Here is a 21,354-nt window from a genome sequence, read left to right on the forward strand (position 1 = left end):
TTGAGTATATGTAATTAACCACTTTCCACCACTGCATTTATACATTACAGCAGGAGAATACAGTCCCAAAAAGCATTCATTACTAAAGTAAACAAATAGTATAAACATGAGCAAGGAGAAATGAAATGGCCCTCAGAAGATTCATCTCTCTAATTGTCTTTGTTGTGCAATTCATTCCAGTACTAAAGTGCATAATGCCAGAAGCCAGTCTCTTCCAGTTCCAAGTTAGTCTGAGGAATCTATGTAATCCCGTGTCATGGTTCACTTTTTCTTAATGTTAAGATCAGCGAGGCTGATAAAGTACAGATGATTCCTTCATCATTCCTGTCAGTGATGATTATTTGACCTTTTCATGCAACTCTGAGTACAAAAGCTGTCTTGAGGAATGGGATGGGGTGTAGTGCTTTGGCATCAGCCTCAGCATGAGCATGATACATGATATCTCCATAATCCAAATTACATAGTAAAGTTGATTGTAAATTGTTTTTCTCTTGTCGAAGGAGAAATGAGGTGTAGTGTGAGATATGCGTTTTTGTAAGACAATTTGCCAAAACGCATAAGTATTTCTAATGCACTATATAGATTAGATTCCCACTGAAGACATTCATCAGAGCAGGGATACCAATGATTCTCCCTGTTTCAGTCTGAACACCTGCTAAGGATGGTGATAGTATCTGCATAAGTTCTATTTCATGTATCTCATTATTCAATGGCAAATTGCTGCTTTAATTCACTTGAGAGTGTTGATCATCGTGAGCAGACTGTTGCAATGGAGAGGATTTTGCTCAATGTGTGTTACTGAAAAACAGCAGATAACTGAGTTTGTTCAACGTCCTTATTGTTCTCTTCAGAAACTTGTTGGAGAAAACACATAGTTCATGTGGTCTGCATGCAGTATTTCTGCAGTGGCTGTATCCTCGATGTGTAGTCATGTTTTTGAGGAGGTGCATTTCAGCGTGCGTGTCTCTGACTCTCCCAAATCAAGCCACTTGCTTTGTGCTGATCTAGTTTGGTTTTGGCTGCCAGGACTTTCTGCATTTACCACCCTGTTTGATTCAGCATCTCAGCTTCTCACTGGAAAACAAAATACGACAAACACAATTTATCTTGAGACTTTCATTTCAAAATTGAGATCATTATTACATTCTGCATTCTGATATTTTTTGTTGCAGTTCTTCCTAGGAGGAAGTCTTTTCAACGTTCCTGATGTCTACATGTACAAACTCGTAACAAGGATCCTCCACAGTCTTGACTCAAAAATCTGTCTTTGACACTTGATTTGCTGGTCAGACAGTTTTGCATGTAGATAACTGACAGTCAGGAACCTGTTCTGATCTGTCTCAGAGTGATTATTATAAATCCCACATATAAATATGCAAAAGGATTCCTCTGTTTTGTACAGAGATGGAATCTTTCATTATGAATGACAGGAAGGGATGTAGAGATTTGTCAGAAGACCTTGAGAGCAGCTCTAAACTCAGAGGCGTTGAGGGAGCGGTGAACAGTCACTTTATGTCTGATGAGATGATTGCTCTGTGAGTAGCTTTGCAAAGTACTACTGTCACTGTCTGCAGTGACGTAACATGTTTGTGCCTGTCATCTGATTTTTAACTTTAGCCCTGTGCAGTCCACCTAAAGTCCTAACTGTGCTCCTCATTTTAAAAGTCTAAAACTGAAATTTAACTTTCCCACACACATTACAGCACATAATCTGTTAACTGACTGGTCAGAATCCTCATTTTTGTGGTTTGCATGTCTATGGGCAGATTAAAATCTGTAGACTGATGGATATTTAATGGCATGTTAACCCACATTACAAATTTGTGACCACTTTATTGCTAAATATCTAGTAAAGAGCTTTATGGCTCTGACTCATCTCAGTAGCCTGCAAGCAGTAAAACATTGAACCAACTTAAAGTAAAGCTGAATATACTCCACAGCAATGACAACAATGGCCAATTTGCAATGACATGATGCCACAGTAGCAAACCTCCCTTATGGGGCTTTGCCCCATCAGCCTTCAGCCTGCACCTGACCCTGTATTGCGTGAAAAGTGAAATTTAAGTGTGACGTCCAGTGTTGTGCCGAAACGTGATTTTGTCCCACTGCCCCCCTGGGTCAAGCTCTCCCACCCTGAATGTAAAAGAAATGAAGAGGAGTTATCCCTCTGGAGCCAAAAAAAGGAAGCAGAGAAAAGAAAAGGAGGAAAAAGAAAGAGAGACAGTGTTAAGTGCATTGTTGCCTACTGACTTACTGTGTTGTCACGGACTCTATAGGGGCTAACACAGCTAGCTAAGCTAACAATTAAGACATGATGAATGCTATGAAAACAGGACACAACAACATTAGCTGGCTAGCTAGCAGCAGCCACTAGCCTGATGCTGGTAAGTCCCGCTAGATTTGCTCCACTCACCACCAGCAAAAAAACAACAAAACTTCCTACTACTACTACTACTACTACTACTACTACTACCACTACTACTACTACTACTTGAACTTGAGTTAATAAATATGTTATAAAAATATTTCTTTCTTATCTCTCCTCAGGATCATTACTAACATTTTGAAATGATAATGTTCGCCCTCCCAACAATGATAATGAAAACTGTAAGTTCAGTATTCCACTTTAATTGATAATATATGCTATGCCCTCTAAATATTCTTTATGACAGTAGCATAAAGTAGTAGTAGTAGAAAGTGCTGTGTACATGCATAATCATATGCTTGCCCTTAAAGATTCTTATATGCCCTGTTGTTGTTATTATTTTTTGTATCAGTTCTGTCAACGTCAGCTAAAACTCATAAAAACCTACCTCAGGTCAACCAGGAGAGACTTTCAGGACTTGTTCTTATTTCCATCGAGCGCAAGATGTGAAGGTCTTCGGATCTGGAGATCCTTCTTCTGGAGTCCACTGTTATGCCATTGCCATTCCACTGTTAATTTTGCACTAGCCAAGCCAATTTTGTACTATTTATTTTATTTGACGTTATTTATTTCCAGACAGCTGGGATAGGCTCCAGCAAAGTTCATATTTTATATATTTTTCTTGGTGTCACATTATTAACAACAACAATTACTGATAGGCCTGGGCTTTCAGGGACCTCTGTTGGTCCATGGACCTCATTTTGAGAATCACATATCTAGTTTTTCAGTATTCATTTCAAACGTCCTCAAAATTGTGCATTTATTTGTGTGCAAAAACCAAATTTTTGCAGCGGGCATGGGTGGGGTGGGGGTCCAAGGGATTTCTTGCTTGGAGCCCCAAGAGACCCTAGCAATGCCACTGATTGCAATGAAATTTCATATAGACATTCAGGGTCCTTAGAGGATGAATCTTACAGACTGATTGTTTGTCTAGTGCCATGATGAAGTCAAAATTTGTTTTATGGTTCTGGTTAGATATTCACAGCACAACCAGACAAAATTAGGAAAAGTCCAATTCACTTTGCTTTAAGCTCTGGTTTGGGCTCCATCAACTCTGTACTCAGCTTCTAAATGCCCCACTGTGCTCGCCAGCTAGTGCTCCATTTGGTGCTGGTCATGTGGTGTACATTGGGTTTATCAGAGGTTTTAAGATGAAAACACCCGTCTGCTGCTGGAAATGATGCTGATACATGATATTGTTTTGGGTTTTAGTTTAGTCATTTCATGTTTTATGTTGAAACTTCACTCTCCTCATTTGTCATGTTTGTTTTACTTCCTGTCCTTGTGTGTGTGTTGCCACTTGTTTCCTGTCACCTGTGTTTCATCCATTAATGTGCCTCTGTGCAAACTCTATGCATTGCATGTTTTGTTTTTTTTTTGCCATGGGAAAAATTACATGAATGTGTTGCAATTTTTTCTGTTTTACTTCAGGTAATATCATGAAGCTTTAGATTTTATCCAGCAGATCATCCATATACTAAAAGATTGATGAAGGCATAGAAGCTGTACACCACTTTGGACTATGTTTTTGATTCTTGGTCCTGATTTGCTGTCTCGTTGCCAGGCTAAAAACCAGAGTGATTTCCACATATCCTTCATTTGGGGACAATGGAAGACCGAAATGCAATTGTTGAGTATAATGTTTAAATATGCTGCATCAGCTTTGGAGTTTTAAAGCTGGAGAATGTGCAGTCCTCATATTAGAAATTCTTCATAGCTCTCCATCATAACGACCTGTTCTCCTTGCCTGAAGTAGGTGGCACGACATCAGTCCATTCAAATGTCCTATTTTATGGGAACATGCATAGAGCTTGATGAAGAAAACCTGGGTTAACAACTAAAGTAGATAACCATCAGTGGGACTCACTATCTTTGATTGGTGTTATAGGTTTTGTCGAGCCAGCCTGACTGTGTTAAACTTGCTCCATGGTATACCCCCCAGATGTCGTGCATTTTCATATGCACTATGTAAACAAAAACCAAATCTGCAGTATGCTAAAAATAACCGCAGGCCATGTTGATTTGGCAATAAGCTCCAGTAATAATTGAACCAGTCTGTCTCACCTACTGTCTGACTGTCCCACAATGCAAAGCACTGGAGCAGTCATAATAACCAGCTGGGCTAACAGTGGGAAGTTTTTTTTTTATAATTTGCGTATGCTGTTTCATCAATGAATTTACTTCTGACAATGTTTGACGTGAGAAATCAGATGTGTAGATTTCAAATATCAGCAGTTCTACAAAATAAATAAAACAAATAAAATAATAATAATAACAATGATGATGAATTAAAAAAGCACTTGGCCCCCAATGGCCTGTGGGGGTAGCAAACCAGTTGCCCAGTGATGCTCACAGACCCCACTTACCCCACAGTCACGCAGACCACTACAGCCAACTCAGCAGACTGCAGCAACATTAGCAGAAGAAAGCCAAACCCACAACTGAAAGAGAGTTTTAAGTTTCATACCTCTGTTATTCTGTCATTAATCTATGAATAATGAATAATGATGTATTCAGCATGGGCATTCATATTAACAAAAATACCATCAATCAACAACTTTAATGAAAAGACATCTAGTTAGATTGAAGCAAGGATAACAGGAATAAAATGATGCTTCCAAAACAACAGAAACACTGGGAGAACGACTTCTAACTCATGTTACATTCGCAGTGAAGTAATGTGACCAAATGCTGGTGGATCTGGTTACTTCCTTTGCTCACCTCTCAAAAATTGTGAAATCCACATTTAGAATTTTTTCTCTTTTTTTTTAGTGCTTGAGGGGATGCTGCACAGTAGTGATGGGTTGTCATCAGCCATGTTATTGTTTGTTTCCACTATCCAAAACTGGAAACTGGCTAATCCTGGCCTTACATACTGCACAATAAATCGATTTAACATCATACTGTAGTAGTAGGCTGTAGTAGGCAGTTCTGAATACAGCCAGTGTCTATGTAGGAGTCTTAATCACAGGATATAGGATGCAGCTGGAGAGGCTCTGCTCTGGCTTCTGCAGTCTGACCAATCAGCTGTCTGAAGACTGAGATCAGCTGATGAAATCAGTCAAGTCTGGTGTGCTGCTGCTTGGTTGGAAAGAAAACCTTCAGCCACTCGGCCCTTTGTGGAATACTTTTGACATGCCTGACTTAGGCAATCACAGACCATACAGACACACAGGGAGATACAGAGAGAGAGACATTGAGGGGGACAGGTGGTTACTGCAGATTACACTATGATCTGTGGCAGATGTAACGAGATGAAAAATCAGGATCATCAAAATGATTACAATGTACAATTTGAGGGGGGCTTGATGTTTGAAGCAAGTTTCATAGCTACCCAGCCAATATTTCACTCTAAACCACAAATGTCAACCTCATGGTGGCGCCGGTTAGGGCATCACTAGTTATTAGGGTTCATCCTCTGGGAACCATGAATGTCATTCCGTCTAAGAGGAGCGACATAACCATGCTGCTAGCAAAACTATGAAGTATTATATGAACATCATTTCTATGAGACAGGGTTGCATTAGGTTACTGCTTGTTCCACTTGCTTGTTGTGGCAGTAATCATGTGTATTACTAATTGAAAAGGTCTGTTGTACTTTATTTCTGTTCTTGATGAGCTGTGTGGGAGTGAATGCTGACTCTCTGTCAGAGTCTCTGCAGTGTTGCAGGAATGCATTTGTCGTGGGAGCACAACAGCTGGTATACATCAATGAATGCATTTTTATTCACATCAGATCATGTAACTGCAACATGATCATAATCAAAATCTATAATCAAATAGTTTATAGCTGATACAAAGTTGCAATTGGTGCTTCCCTTCACAGACCAGCTACTGCCACTCTTTGAGAACAAATACAGTCAACCAGTGTCACCACCACCACCACTACAGAGAAGCAAAGAAGTGTTTACCCTCGTTCTTCAAAAAAATGTCCTCACCAATCAGCTTTTGTTCAAAGTTTCCCAACTCTAACATTTGGAACCCAGTCTTGTTACCTCTGCCATATGTATTCCATTTCTAAGAGAGCACATTGTTAAACTATTTAGTCACAGGCCTCAAACAAACAAAGAACTATTTCTATTTGTGAATTACTGTAGCAAATGAGTAGTTTTTCCAAAAGAGGCTCCAAAAAGATCCAAAATTGCTCAAAAAGGACAGATCATATTGTCACTACAGCAAACCACAAAATATGGTGACATTGGACACATAGGAAGCCTGCAATTCAGACTCTATCACAGCTCCATATTCAATATGGAATTGAACTTGCCACCAACTGAAAAAAACAAAAAATGTAACTCACAAAAAGTGCCTGTTAAAGTTTGTCATTGAAGAAGATAAATGCAAATTTTTTGCACAAGCCAACACAATACGCTGTTAGTGATACTGTAACTGGCTGAACAGGTTTTAGGGTTTTTCTGCCAACTACATGTTTGCACAAGACCTCTGACAGCTTACAGCCTCACAGTGCCAGGCTGTCAAACACAGAGGAGACAGACGTGCACATAGCTGACCAATAATCAGCATGAGAGGACAGTATGAAAGAAATGTGTGAAGTGAAACTTGGGTTTTATCTGAAGTAGCTGATGGCTCCTCGTGATCAGAGATGAGGTTGTGTAGCCATAGTGTTCTGGTTTCGGGGTTTGCTTTCTTGTTTCTTCTTGTATGTTGAAAGTTCACTCTCCTCATGTAACATGTTTTCTTTGACTTCCTGCATGTGTGTGTTTTGCCTCTTTTAGTTATCTGGTCATCTGCGTTTGGTTGTTGTGTTCTGTGTGTTCTGAGTTCAGCGTTTGTGTTTCTCTTCAGTCCTTTGATTTGCCTCAGCTGACTGCTACAGTTTTTGTTGCCTGTTTGTTTTTGTGGAATGGAATCATCTTGATTTCATTAAAGCTTACTTTTGTTTCTTGTACTTGCATGTCCTGTGTTTGCATCCCACCCCTTGTTTCCTTGCACCTCTGCATACACAAGAGTGTGATGGATAATGAAACTCCATGTTCTGATCAGGTCGAAAGACAGCTGTTTTGATTGCAGTGAGATCATTCTAAGGAAAACATCAAAGAGAGAGGGAAAATAAGAGATATTCCCACATGTGGGGCACAAGACTTGACAATATGTACAGGAAAATTAAATGTATCATCACATTGATTTAATATTGAATAGATGGCCGAATAAGTCTTAATGTGACCTGAAACTCATTCTGCTATAATCATATGGAGGGGTAATTATTACAACAATCAAGGGAGGACAGGTGAGGAGAAGCAGGTACTTATCCTGTCAGTGGTGATTCGTGGATTGGCTGCAGCTGTGGTGGCTGATTGGCATAGGGAGCAGGTGTAAGTGAGCCATGACTGCGGAGGAACTGCTCTGTCCAGACACACACACACACACACACACACACACACACACACACACACACACACACACACACACACACACACACACACACACACACACACACACAGAAGGACAGACACAGGGAGGGGGCTCACATGACACAAAGGGACAGGGGGGAGAAAGGAGGCTTCCTACAGGCAGCCCGATAAGGAGAGGCAGAGTCTGTGTTACATGGTGATGCTTGATGCACAAACATGAAGTGGATGTACAATGTTTCCCTTTGTCAAGATTTTAATGTACTGATGCTAACCATATCACCAACAGTATTTTGTTGCTGCTCTTTACATTCCCCGATTTTTACTTTGTGGTTGTGTATGTATATACATGTATATAAACAACAGCATGTATTGCTCTATTCTATTTTATTTTATTCTAAATAAAAACAATTACACATATGTTCTATGTTTATAGCATGAAGATGCTCACAGCGATTACACTCATTATGAATTCTTTTTACCAGCCAGAGCGAGCGTACAAGGCAACTACAGCCAAAACTAACTAAACTAATAGAGTCTGTGTCATTACAGGAGGAAGCTGCTATCGTTAAACACTTTTATGGACAGTAATTACCCCACATTAGGAGATTTGGCCATCTCTTTGGCTAATACAAATATTAAAACAGATTTTTTTTTTTAAATTCAAAAATCTTTTCTCTTCAAAAACCTATCTGTCATGTTCATCCAACTAAACTGACTTCAGGCACAGTTTTATTTGTCAGATTTTATTCATATTCAGCAGATACGATTGGGATCTATGTTTTTCCAGTTGTCAGCAAATCTCATGAAACACTAAAAGCAACATGATATGTCCATCTCCATTTCTATGAAAAGCTCGGAAATTTCGTAAACCAGCTGGGTGCTGTAGGTTTTAGCAAACACTCAAACAAGAGGAAGCGTGCATTTGAATCTTTTTGAGACAGCTGGAGGTCTGTAGTACGGAGAAATGATCAGGGGTATTGATACTTACTTGTATCAGTAAATTACAGTAAACTTTTCTGCAATTAATGTTTATTAAGTGTGCCAGGGTTAACTCAACAGCTCATTTACACCTGCAGACCCAACACAGCTAAAATCTGTCACATGATAAAAGGCGTTGGTACACGGCACAAGTGTAACGATGTTACAATGAAAATGAGAAGAGAAAGAAACTGGAGGAAATGTACATTTTGTTCTAATAATCTTAAACCAACAACACACAGACATAGTAGAGTTATCTATAGAAACATCAGGTTATTCATGAATACATATTGAAATAGATTTTAACCATATTTTAAGTTTGATTTTAGAAATGTTGTATGTGGTACAGGGTCTGATTTCCATAGGTAGAATACTCCAGATGCTCTCACAGATACTGGGATTGTCTGAATTTTGCTGCATCAGATTGAGACTTTATACAGTATGTTGTCGCCTTTGGCAAATACTTTTCTGTTAAGTACTGTCAGAGCAGAGGAGGAGGTGTCATTCCATGCACAAATTCCATATGAGACAGAAGTCCACATATTGTTCCATACGTTCCATACTGCATAAATCATATCTTTTAAAGAATGTTAAAACAGGGTTCAGGGCATGCTTTACAATTATGTAACATGTAAAAAAGTATAAGCTAGATCTATCAGTCAGGCTACAGATGCTATATGATCATGTTGAATGCACGTATTTGTTTAAGTGTTACAAGACTTTAAATTTCCACTGTAAAATTATTATATACCCTATAGCTAAGATTTATATCAATAATTTACTATTTTTAGAGGAATTCAAATTTGAGGCAGGTACAAGGAAAAGTTGCAAAAGTTTTGCAGTTGTTACAGGTGTTAATGGTGCTACATCAATGTCAGCTATGTCCTGGGTGTGCCTTGGTACTCTCTGTGTGGGAGCTGTGTGGGTTTGTTTTGAATGCTCTGCATTCCTACTACAGTCTGAAGGCATGCAAATTAGGTATCATGAGCACTGTGTCTACCTTAAGGTGGATCAAAGGCGGATGATAAATTTTCCTATTGACATGAAAAGCATACAACTTTCTTGTCGTTCATCTATCAAGTACAGCTATTATCCAGGCGATATTACCCAATTTCCCCTCAGGGATCAATAAAGTATTCTGATCATGATTTGGATTTGCATAAGTAAGTGCTGTAAACAGGACGCCAATCGTGGCTGGACTTGTGTGTCACCAACTCTACACGTGACGAAAATGCCTTCAGGCCAAACTACCAGAGTGCTGCTTTTGGCAGCTAAAGTGCCTCAGCTCCCAGATGAAGCATTTAACTTCAAAAGCTTTCTCAGACCCCAGTAAAAAACACCATGCTATTTCCCACGTATACTGTACAATTTAGTTGTTGTTTGTCATGTTTAGGTGGTGCTTAAGATTTTCTCAAGCATCAACAGACACATATGGTACAGCTGATATTTACTGTACATGAAGTGAGCAACCACTCTTTGATGTCTCTGTATTGTCAGGAGGAGGCAGTCACTTAGACTTTTTATTTGCTCAGGAGGCGCCGAGGTTGTTGAGATGAGGGAAACTCTCGTGTTTCCTGTTTTTCCAACACTTTGACTCTGTCGACGTTAAGGAAGCTCTCAGGTTAGCCAGTTCCTCTGCACTGAACCACTTACTGTACATTACTGTAGCAATCACTCTTTAAAGAAAACAAATTTGTATGATGTCAGTGTCTGATGACACATCAGACACTGAACAATCATGTTGTGGATGTGTTGTGCTACAGTATGTATGTCAGACTGAACCTAGACACCTTTTCAGCTTCATGTCCCCAAAATCATTATTACTGTATCGGACTATGACTTTGCAATTGTAATTTCATAAGTAGGTTAAACTATGTTTTGTCTGTTCGATCCATATTTTCATCTTCAGTTACTGCCACTGTATTCATAAATAATAAATGAATCTGATCGGCCTGTCTCGAAGTAAATGTCAGGGTGAGTTAACTTAGAACTCCAGATTAAGTGTTTTTTTTTCTATCAGAAGTGAAGTTCATCATGAGCAAGTCAAAAATTAATTGACAGGGACTGAATAAAGAGGGGGATGAAAAATAACACTTGGTTTAATTAATCAACAAGTATTCACAAAATAAAGTGTAATTTGTTGCTCAGACAATCTGACAATGGGCGAGACTCAGTCATGGGATCATTAACATTAAAGCATGGGCCCATTTGCAGACCAGATGTCTGCTCAGTCAGCTGCATAACACACACACACACACACACGCACGCACGCACGCACGCACACACACACACACACACACACACACACACACACACACACACACATATATATATATATATATATATATATATATATATAATTTTTTTTTATTATTTTTTTATTTTTATTTTTTTCTGGGGTGAAATGTCCATGAATTTCCCCCTGATGGAGTCAAAGGTGGAGATGGTGAAAGAATGAACAAGAATGGTTGTGATGTGGAATGGGACTTCTGATCAGCTCAGTGTATGAATGAATGACCAGTGTATGAATGAAAGTGGAGGGGAAAGGGTAACAAACACATTGAATGGATAGTGAAATGACAGCTGACAGCAGCAGAGCAAGAACAGTGTAAAAGGACCAGTGTGTTGGATTTAATGGTATCTAGTGAGGTTGCAACTCTTGATGATAGTGATAGTGCTTTCCTTTCCCTTCCAACATGTAGGAGAACCTATGGTGGCTGCTCAGAATGTGAAATGCCCATCTAGATCCGTGTTTGGTTTGTCCATTCTGGGCTACTGTAGAAACATGGTGGTGCAACATGATGGAGTCCATGGAAGTGAGATGCTGTGACATGCTCCTTCTGTAAATAAATGGAGCTCATATATGCTAACTATAGTATATATAGTACAACAAATTTCACAACAGATTTGACTGATCTGATTTGTCTGACACTCTTTTTCAGGGTGAAGGACCACATGATTTAGCAAAACCATCCATTCCCAAATGACACCAATGCCTAGGTGGCATAAATGAGCTAACAGTGGCTGAGTACACAGTGCTATCTATCTATCTATCTATCTATCTATCTATCTATCTATCTATCTATCTATCTATCTATCTATCTATCTATCTATCTATCTATCTATCTATCTATCTATCTATCTATCTATATGGCAACTGACTGGATATTATTTATTAAAATGACTGTTAAAAATGATTAAAGCGAGGCCACCATACAGGTCTGCAGAAATGCTGGTCCACCTTAGACTGAAGCTGACTGAGGATGAAGTCTATAAATACTGATATATTTAGATTTTTTTTAATTGTGTGGCATTACTGTAAAAATGATCATTAAATATTGGCATATGCTTGATTAATTATGCTTGAACTAAAATTAAAGTACTCTGTCTATCTGACAGGCAGCTCAGTTCGGGGGGGTGGCTATGTTCCCCAAAAATCTATACATGTTCTCTGAGTCACCTAAAACAAACACACAGTGGGACTTGAAACTCAACATATGCAGGAAGGTTATCCTCATCTATTGACAACCAAGCTGATCCAAGACCAGCAGAGGCTCATTCCTGATGGATTATGAGGTAGGAAGTTTGAATATTTCATCTTAGAACCCTGAAAATCTATTTTACCATCCTATAGCTACGGATGTGTTTTCAAGTGATCAATGTGCTGATGCACGAAAACAGTGGATCAGTTAATGAAGCCACTCAGCTCACATCAGGAACTGTTGTGCATTCAGTGTCCTTAAAAATAAAACTGCAAGTGTAATCTTATTCCTTTTGAAGTTTTTAGCTGGTTGCTAATTCAAATCAAATTTGATTGTTGAGTATGAAAAGAATCAACTTGTTAGGATGAACTTGCACTGGCCACCACTCTCCATGTGTCTCTGGCAGCACTCTTTTATGAGGCCATAAAGTGGCAGAAATCTTGTGTAAACAGGCATCTCATGCTGAAAAAAAAAAAAAGAGGACAGGAACATGATCACACCAGTTTGACTCCCGTTCAGCTCGTCATAAAACCACCTAGAGAATTTACTACTAACTACTAACTATATTATGTTATGTTCGTTTTGTTGGCTTCGCCTGAATGTAAATTCACATTTCTGGAGTTCTCGTGCAGTGGTGGTAGGTTGTTTATTCACTGATAAAGCTTCACTACCATGGTGCTGGGTCAGACTGCGGTCGTGAACAGGACCAAAACTTTTCAAGTGAGTACTACTAAACATTGGAGGTTACCATGAGTATTTTAATCTGTATTCATGCGCACTTTATATGATCACAATAAAAGGTTACTTTTTACACATGCTTGGATTTTGGCTCTAAAGTATCATGGTACAGTATGTGTGTGTGTGTGTGTGTGTGTGTGTGTGTGTGTGTGTGTGTGTGTGCATGTTCTTAGGGAGCTGTGCGTGTCCTGAACAGCCTGCAGAATAATGTGTTGGAGCGGCTGTGTGGACGTCAGGAGAATCCCGGCCTGCAGCTTCAGGCCATGCAGGGTTTCCTCCATCGCACTGGTATTACTGTACGTATAAACACTACAACAGCAATTATTCCAGAAGCTAGCTCTGCAGCACCTCTGTGTCCATTTCTCCAGGAGGGTCAACTGGACAAACTCAACATCATCCATGTTACTGGGACCAAAGGAAAGGTATGAAAAAGCAAAGCCAGCAAAGTCTGCTGTAGTCAAATTTAACAACACAACACCAGGATGACTGCTAAAATGCTACTTCCTGTTTTCCAGGGATCAACATGTGCTTTTACTGAAAGAGTACTCAGGACGTATGGCTTTCGGACTGGATTTTACAGGTAGCACAACATAAATCATTTTGAGTTGGGTTTTTTTTGTTTTTGTTTTTGTTTTTTTTGCATTTATGAATTCTTTCAGAATGAAAGGTTATAAGCACATTATGGTGTCATCTGGGCAAAAATGCCATGAATTATTATAATGATTCACAGATACTACTGGTACAAATATGAATACTGTAGATACTGTGTTATTATTATCATTATTATTATACATTGAACTTTATTGAAACATTAAGACTGTGGCATGTCTGAGAGAGAAATCACATAAAAACAAAGGTTATGAATATATTATTATCCAACAACAACAACAGGTATTAAATATAAAAACATAAAATCTGACATCCAAATTCCAGCAGGTTTGAATGTAATTCTTCAGTTTGTAGTCTGGACTTTGTCTCACTTGTTTGCTGTCCAACTAATTAATCGTTAACCAACAGTGCTGTGAGAAGCCTGCTGTCTGAGAGATAGTAAGAGTTTATCTCTAGTTTGTTTTGGGAGGGAACACAAATGCAAACACTTTAAGGACACGTGACAGCAATTGACTGTGAATAAATGTCGCTTGTGTTGGACTGAATCATGGTTCAAACGTGAGACTTCAGCCAGAACAGGAGGAGAACTGCCTGACTGTGTTTGTTCACAGACACACAAGTGTCAGTGCTGTACAGTCCCATGACAGCTGACAGCCATGCTGCTCGAGCAGAAGTTACTGCAGTTACAGAATTATGATGATAACCATCGTTCACTAGTCTGTGAGTGAGTGATGTGAAAAGCTGGCCAACGATACACCTGTTATTGTTACTAAGTGGTTGTTCAGAGTATAGCAAGAGACAAATGAATAATAAGTCAGAATATTACAGAGGACACATCAGTGAATAAATACTAACTTTTTCAAGCTGAGTTTAAACTGTTCTGTTAAAGACAGATTAGACTACTCACAGCATTTTGACGTGTCAGGTGAAGCACAGGTGGAATTAAAAACTACCTATTGCTGCGTTCCATGGAACCTTCAAAGTGAGCCTTAAAAACAATGGTTATAGTGTCATTTGTTTATTCTGCACCGACAAGCTTTATTGCATTATTTGAATCTCTGTAAATTCATTTCAAGTTCATTGTATTTGAGGATTATGCAGCACTTTTTTGTTTCCATGTTTCCAAAATCCAATGCGTCAGCTCAGGGCTGTTTTTGTTCTTCCTGAGAAGTTCTGTTTTTAGCAGTAAAAATAACCAGTGTTTTCTGCCCTCAGCTCTCCACACCTGGTTAACGTCAGAGAGAGAATACGCATCAATGGATGGCCAATCAGCAAGCAGCTTTTCACTAAGTACTTTTGGGAGGCTTATGAGCGGTTAGAGGACACAAAGGTAGGCTCTGTAGATCATGATTTCAGTCCATGTGACTTTCATGAAGGACAGGTGCATCATCTACTTTAATTTATTAATTAATTTCTTAAGAAAGAAATTTGTATGAGCATCAGTGCATTCCAGTCAATTTTGTTGTACTGGTCTGGTCAGCAAATGCACCTATCCTCACTATGCAGAGAATTACCCAGCATGCTGACATGCTCACATTAACAACGTTAATGGTCACCAAACTTCTGAATTCCAGAAGAAGGACTCATTCAAAATCCTGTTGATTTAAGGTTAAGGTTGAGGTTAAGCTGGAAGAGAAAACAAGATTCCAGAGGAAAACAGACATTTCTGAATGAAAAATTGAAATCTGGTCATATTTTAAAGGTAGCAGATGTTCCTACCAGATCCAGAAACATTATTATTAACGGCAGCCGTGAAGAAAAAAATCATTCAGTCCCTGTTTATCAGAACCACAGTAGACTTCACTCACATCATGTTCATGTTCATGTTCATGTTCATGTTATTTATACTGATGCTATCCAATTTTCAATTCTGACTATACTGTTTGTTAATTAAGATAAAACTATTGCTCTCTAAGTCCTCATTCATAAATATGTGAAGTCCAGGTTGTCAAAACCTGTTCAACTAAAGGCAATGAGCTCTTCAACACATAACAATTGGACTTTCATGAATGTACAGGATGTCCATGGAGGCACCATGCCCTTCTATTTCCAGTTCCTGACTCTGCTGGCCTTCCACATCTTCCTGCAGGAGCAGGTGAGCTGCACACACACACACACACACACACACACACACACACACACACACACACACACACCCACCTACCCACACACACACAGGCACATACACAGTCGTCGTCGGTGGTCGTCGAGCAAGAAAAAAAAAAAAAGGTATGAACCCAAAAGTGCAAACGGGAAGACAAGAAAGCCACATGCAAGGGAATGATCCCACAAAGACAAAAGAAACACAGAGACTTAAATAGGAGGGGAACTAAACAGACACAGGTGGACACTCTTCACCCTAAAGTTTAAATTTACATTAAAGGGACCTGCATTTTGTCCACATAAGGAAGGTAAGTCCCCACAGTGTGACTGTGTAAACAGATTTATGTCCCCACAACATGAGTAATACAGTATATGGACACGCACGCACGCACGCACGCACGCACGCACGCACGCACGCACGCACGCACACACATAGCCTCACAAATGATCAGATGTACAGATGCTGGCTTGCAGACACACAGACAGACACAAACACAGACACACCACAACATACCACACAATCCTCTGAGCTCCAACCCTCATATTGTATACACACCCACACCCACATTAAGCTTGACTTTGTGGCATTTCTGTCAACATAGGTGGATTTAGCAGTGGTTGAAGTTGGGATTGGAGGGCAATATGACTGCACAAACATAATCAGGTAATGTTTTGACAATTGTAATGGCTTGGTAATGGGCTGAATAATGTAAAGCAATAGGAGTTAATTATCTGTGTTGCTTAGTAAAAAAAAAAAAAAAAAAAAGGTTTCGTGTTGCAGTTGTTAAGTGCTATGTTTGGTCCACAGGAAGCCATGGGTGTGTGGGATCACATCTCTTGACTTGGATCACTGCAGTTTACTTGGAGACACCATGGAGGAGATTGCTTGGCAGAAGGCTGGGATCTTTAAGGTTAAACAACATAAATACATCAGGAAAGACAGACAAAAAGACATTATAAGCAAGGCTGAGACTCGACTGTGGAAAAAGTGCTGTGTCTGTATTTGGAGGGAGGTGATGCACTTAAGTACAATCAGTAGTGGAAAGTATGTGAATACTTAAATCTTCTACAATTTTATACTTCTACTCAACTATTTCAGATGGAAATATTGATCTTCTTACACCAGCTACATTGATAGCTAGTTATTATTTACTTTCAGATTCAGATTCTGCCTACAGACTTAATTGTAGTGAAACTACCCAACAGTAAATTATATTACTGTTTACTTGGTGATGCATTAATAATAGTAATCCAATAGTGTTGCATAACACTTTGAAAACCCCATTCTGCATAATAAGTGCTTTCACCTTTGATAAGCTCATTTTGTTCTAAAGTGCATTTATGAATACAGGACTACTTCACTTGTGGACTATTTTTACCTTGAGGTAATCTGAGGACCTCCTCCACCTCTGGCCACTGTTGGAGTTCTCTTGGAGGGCATTAGTGAAACAGCTGTTTAACACACTTCAGCTTTAACTTCATCAGTCAGTCCTGCTGGTGTCCACTTTGTTGGGCTACAGGTCCCAGAGAAAGACAAGAAGCCATGAACAATCTGAAGAAACACTTAAAACACTGCCAATGTAGATTGTTAACTTTACACTTCTATCAACATAGGAAACCAGGAAGAAAGAATTAAAACTTCCATCAGTAACCTTGAAGCCAGAGTGCCAGTGTCACAGCAGACAGACGTGTTGTTTGGAGTTCAGTGTTCTGATAGTTGCCTCTGTCATCAGCCAGGTGTCCCAGCATTCACCGTCAGACAACAACCCAGCCCTCTCAGAGTCCTGCAGCACAGAGCTGAAGCGATCAGGGTGAGGATACTGTCTCGCCTTTAGCCCCATCAAATCTAAATATGTGACTCAAACAATACAATAATAGACCCACATTTGAACAAAATGTAAAAAACGTGTGAAAGTGTGGATGAAAGAAACAAGCAAACCCACTGATTCTGTAGGCTAGGAAAGAATGATTCCTTGTGTGTTTCTCATTGTTAAAGCTGGGATCCTTCAGTTCCAACCCTGACAGCAGTCATCAGTAAAGGCAGCTTGGTGTTTAGGATTAAAAATCATCCCAGCTGTTTTAACCATGCTGGGGCCTTCAACGGGAGAGTGCATTTGATATTCTTTTCAATTTTCTGTGTAACCAAGGCCTGTAAACTTGCCTGTGTCGCATCCATTTCTGTCCTCTGCAGTGTCCTCTGTGGGTCTGTCCTGACCTGGATCAGTATGAAGCTGTGGTTGGTCCTGTGAGTCTGGGACTGGCAGGAGAACACCAGCGCTTAAATGCATCACTTGCGTTGCAGCTGAGCTACAGCTGGCTGCAACACCATGAGGCCAAGGAGAGAGGAGGTAGATGTATTCCTAAATACACTGTGGAAAACATATGAAACTCTTTGGAGGAAAGCTGGTGTCGAAATATGAGTTTGAAATGTTTATAGCTTTCAAATGGAGACCAAACTCTACAGTCATTAACAGTCTATATATGGACAAAAATGAGTACGTTTAAGCAAAGGATTCTTCCTAAAGGTGTCACTTTGTCAGCTCTCTGAAGTTTGACACTATGATGAACTCCTTTTGTTGATTTTGTATCTGTTTGACACATCTTTCCTTCTTCAGAACAAAAACAGTTGTCTGATCAACATTACAAAAAAAATCTAAAAATGAAAAAAATGTTGCATGCTATAGAAAAAAATATTCTCTAAGAATAGGAATAAATAAATGCATTGCTATGAATAGACTTGAAAGTTTGCTGCTGTTGTCTTCTGGGTAAGTAAAAAGAAAGTCACTGAAAGTCAGACAGGACAAGCAATTGATCTGAACACACAAAGAAGCAAATCACATCCTACTGTACAATTTATCAGCCTTTGTGAAAAAGGTAAGATGTCTACCTGTGAGCCTGCAGTTCTTTATTCTTTGACATGGTATGTGGATTATTGAAGAAAATGTTGACTGTTATGAAATCTCACAGATTTGACTCTTCACAGATAGCCTCAGTTTAGCTCACCCCAGCTGCAGACCAGGCTCTCCGGCCGTCACGTTCCAGCCCAGCGCAGCCATGCTCAAAGGCAAGTCGTCAAACAAGTTTAGCATGTGCTGATTAAAAAGCAGGATATTCTTAGCCAGAAAACACTGAGATGAAAAAGTGAGCATGCACTGTTTATAAGGGTGAAAAATCAATCCAGACAACAAAACGAAGGATGTCTGCAGTGGCTCCCTTCAGTCTTGTGTGAAAGTCCATGTCTGTTTTCAAAGCTGAATGAACCCCTTTGTCCAAACACAATATGATTAAAGTTAATTCCCTCAAGTCAACATGACCCTCTGCAGTGGTTCTCAAACTTTCTTTTGGTTTTTGCACATATAAATGGACAGTTTTTGGGACAGCTGACATGAATACTGAAAAAAAGTGGTCAGTGGTTCTCAAAGTGAGGTCCAGGGACCAATAGAGGTCCCTGAAAGCCCAGGCCTATCAATAATCGTTGTTGTAAATAAGTGGCTGGGGGCTCCAAGCAACTGCCTGGCCTGGTTTCCTCCTCACGGAGTTTGAAGCCTGCCTGAGAACTTAACACATGAAATAAGTGTAATTAAAAGTATTACTGGGTGACTTTCTTCCTCTCCCCTCCTAATACCCACAGGTCTACGGGAGACAGAGTGGTTAGGACGAAACCAGGTGCTGAGGCGTGGCTTTATCACATATTACCTGGATGGAGCCCATACCACAGCCAGCATGGAGGCCTGTGTCTGCTGGTTCAGACAGGAGACACTCCAGAGAGACCAGATTCAGTATGAGAACACCAAGCACACTGCAGTTTAACTGCCTCAAAATGGACAGACATTTGGGGGGGGGTCATCCAGTCACAAATACACATTTTACCTTTCAAGTGTCTAGACAGTTGTCTAGGTTTTGAGATATATGTGTCTGAGATTTCTGCCACCACCCCAATGCAATGGATGTGAATTTAGTTTAGTTTATGTTGTAGGGATGGAGACACAAATCTCATACACAGATATTGTCAAACTCTTTTGAGAGCCGACCCTTTAAAGCAAGGGTCTCCCTCTGTCTTCCAGAGGCCCTGGTGTCAAAATCTTGCTGTTTAACACAACAGGAGACAGGGACTCTTCTGCTTTACTAAGACAGCTGCTGGTGAGTGTAACAGAAACTACAGTGCTACTAAAGCAAAGTGAAACAACATGCATGTGTGTGAGCCATCAAACTGTATGTGACTGTGTGACTTGCAGCCCTGCCAGTTTGACTACGCACTGTTCTGCCCCAACATTACTGAAACACCTAGCAGCAGCCCAGGTGAGATGAGATGGTGATGTATTGTCATTAAACTTTGTTGTAATGTATTACTAGAGGCCAGATTTGGAACATTTTTTACAAAACATTTTTTGCAAGCTTCTTGAGAAAGTGAATCATTAAAGCGATTCGCTAATGCAGTGGCTTACACTGAGTGATCTGGAAGGGATCCAGCATTGGTTGGATCAGTGTTTGAACTGATGGATGCTGAGGGTGCCAGATGTACCATCACATGGAATATAACCTAAATAAATAATATAAATCCAAATTGGAAAGATTAGGAAAAAAATGGCCTGGAAAGAAAACATTAAAGAAAATTAAACCTGGGAAATTTTCACTGCATTTGAATCAAAATGCTCGACTGACATTTTGATTGAGGTGACTTTGTCCCCCTGTTCCAAGCACACTCTACATGTTCTACTGAGAAATGTCTTATCTGACTAACATTTTTCACTCTTGATTTTCACTTGTTCATTCTACATCACCTCTGTATACCTTTAGAGTTGGTGTATCTTACATGAACGCTGTTTCGCACATTTTCTATTTTTCTAGATGGAAATTCTTAAAAACAGACATCAACAAGACAGGATTACGAAATTTCATTTCTTAATCTTCTGTACTCTGCTTCTCTGTGCTGTTGTTTTCTGCAGCTCACCACAGCATCACTGTGTGTGTGCAGCAAGTCTTGGCTCGTTGCAGAGAAAACCAGAGAAGCTGGCAGAAGCTGAATGCAACAGAAGCAGGAAATAACCACCATCGCCCTCTGGTGGCCAGCACTGTGAGTCACAGCCATGTGTACCCCTGCATCCTCAGCGCCCTCCAGTGGATCAGCCAGAGAACAGAGCTGGAGGGTGCCCCTGCTGAACCGTTCAATCTTAGCAAGGTCCCTCCTCAGTCCACTGCGGCCCCTGACAGGCTGAGAGAGGCAGCTCATGTCTCTGTGCTGGTGACTGGCAGCCTGTACCTGGTGGGAGGAGTGCTGAAACATCTGCAACCTTCATTGGACTCATAGAGACCCAGAAATCATCATCATCACTGTTGATCACTGCAATCAGTCTAAGAACATAGCCTCTATGAGCTCATAGTGACTTTCTGCAGGGAGGGTTTTGTTAAAACTTGATATTGATATTTAATGTTTCTCTTTCTTTTCATATAGATCTCAGCAGCAACACTGCAGTGCTGTAGTGTATCTATCTTTTATTTATAATGGTCCTTGGTCCTGTTATTTTATGACAATATTTCTATAAATTTCCCATCTGGAGTCAGTACAGTAAAAGTAAAGTACTGTTTTATGTACTGTATCCTCTGTGGTATTACTATATGGTAATACATCTTGAAATTCTGTTCTGTT

General features: G+C 39.8%; 1 pseudogene; it reads left to right on the forward strand.

Moving 5' to 3' along the window:
* The first annotated feature begins 12,929 nt into the window (after positions 1 to 12,929).
* Positions 12,930 to 21,015, forward strand: LOC139332233 (folylpolyglutamate synthase, mitochondrial-like; annotated as a pseudogene).
* Positions 21,016 to 21,354: the final 339 nt, after the last annotated feature.

The sequence above is a fragment of the Chaetodon trifascialis genome, chromosome 6 (assembly GCF_039877785.1).
Source record: "Chaetodon trifascialis isolate fChaTrf1 chromosome 6, fChaTrf1.hap1, whole genome shotgun sequence".
Classification (NCBI taxonomy): domain Eukaryota; kingdom Metazoa; phylum Chordata; class Actinopteri; order Chaetodontiformes; family Chaetodontidae; genus Chaetodon; species Chaetodon trifascialis.